We start from the raw sequence: 2,126 nt of genomic DNA, 5'->3' as shown, positions 1-2,126 counted from the left end.
AGATGTGAATTTAAAATATATGTTTTTAAGGCTTTGGCAAAACATATCCAACCTCCAAGCACAAGCACAATCTTATGCAATAAATAGATATTTGGTGACATTTCTGCAAACAAATTGCTGATAACAGCCTCCAATGAAAAGAAAAAATGAACTCCAGAGTAGGTGGTCCATTTCTGTTAGATGGCAGCCTACAAAAACATCTCCAACCTTATACCTCTCTGCATCATGGACCACCATCAAGCTGCTGACCGTGACCTGGCCTTTTGAGCCTCACTTCAACACCTACCAGGACTTGCACACCTGAGAAAATGCACCTGGTTATGTAAACCTCTAGATGTTGTCTGAGGGAAATTTGTGAGATCAGCATCTTTATCAAAACTGCGTTCATTTAATTTAGGTTTCATTGAAATAGCCAACCTAAAGACATCTTTCACAAATTTTCCTCTGCTGCAGCCTACTCATGAATCAGTCAAATAGAAAGTTGAAATCCTTCAAAAAGAAAAAAAAATTGCATTTGCTTTTTCAGTCTTTACTATTTCAACCAAGGGACATAAGTGTACTCTTCTCACTGTTGATAATACATTGATTATTCCGAGAAGTCTTTGGCAAAAAGCTCCTTTTCTCGAATCATGATGTTGGCTGCTGACAGTAACCAAAAGTATGTGAGAAATCTGCATATTTATTTACCCTTTCTTCATCTGACTTTAATGAAATGTCTAATAGTGAGGCTGGAACAGTGTGGCCATTGAACAGGCTATGATTGAAGTGACGGTCAGTCCCCCCGTGTTGCTTACATTGGACCTGCTCCTTGAGATTAGAATAATATAGGCACATAAGCCTTTGCTTGTTCACAGCCTCCTTACCGACGGCCTCCCCGCTCCTGTTCGCTCTGAATTATGTAATTGCACTGAGAACCTTCTGCATCACGTCTCCTGCTGGACCACATTCGAGAAGAGACATAAACTCTCTCTTAAGGGGAATTTTGGTCGTTATGAGGGGTATGATTGATCCGAACCCTGGCCGACCAATAAGAGTGACTGAATAGACCTGAAAAGAAAAAAAAAGAAAATCCCAAACCACTCCTTCCCACCTCCTTTTCCCTCTGGTTGCAGATGTCAAGCAGGAAGAGGAGGGCGAATTGAGCACAGAGAAACCTCTCAGATCCTTAGCTGCCCGTAAAAGCAAAAGATAACATAAAAAATGAGTGTATTTCACAGGACGGCTAAGATAAACCCAGTTGAATCATGTTTCTGGGAGAAAGGTGGGAAAACAAATCTACACTTTGGTTTCAATGTTAAGTTTCAGTCTAAGTGTAAATGCAATATTATTCAGCAACAGGAACAATTTAAAAAGCTCATGTGAACTTTTCATATGTGATTTCACCAAATTTAACAGAAAGTGCGGCTTTGGAAGTGTAATGTAATCTCAAAGTTTCTTTATTCCAAATATCTTCATGACTTAGTGAAGCCACTCATTGTTATGACCTGCTGCAAATGTAATAAATATGATCCTATCATTTCCCATGGTCTATGTTCAGCACTTCTGAACATTAGACGCATAATCTGTGTTAAATACACCAATTAATGCCCTGATTTAACTCATCTCTACTGATGTGAATTCCTCTTTAGCCTAATCCTTATTGACAGAGGCCTCCAATTCATCAATATCCTTTGGTTTGCATGCTGCAATCTCCTTTTTCAATTTGTAGCGGAGAGTTTCGCTAGAGTTCAAGTCAGGCCACAATTATGGCCACCTTAGCACCATGGAGCCCAGAAATATTCAAAACAATTGCAGATTTCATCTTAAAACCTTCGTTAAATTTAACCAGCAGGCTTGTTCAGACTGAAATTAATGTCAGTGTTTTGGAGTGCAGATTCTTCATTCTTCAGCTTCACTGAGTTCTTTTGAAAACCACTGTGGGTTTTCGTCCATCTGGCTCCTTAATCTGGTGACAGTTCTTGATTACTTCCTCTTGCTGCCAATTTCAGCCAGCAAAGATTCTGTACTTTTGACTTTAAACTTGTGAACTTGACCAGAACCGTTTCTGTCTTCTTTAACACATTTTGGACAGTTCTCTTGAATAAAGTCTTAGTAAGTTTTGGAATGCACAAGCAATGACAAACACA

Source organism: Poecilia mexicana, unplaced genomic scaffold, assembly GCF_051168715.1.
Source record: "Poecilia mexicana isolate PSO_F unplaced genomic scaffold, ASM5116871v1 scaffold_16, whole genome shotgun sequence".
Taxonomy (NCBI): Eukaryota; Metazoa; Chordata; class Actinopteri; order Cyprinodontiformes; family Poeciliidae; genus Poecilia; species Poecilia mexicana.
This window is presented reverse-complemented; position numbering follows the sequence as displayed.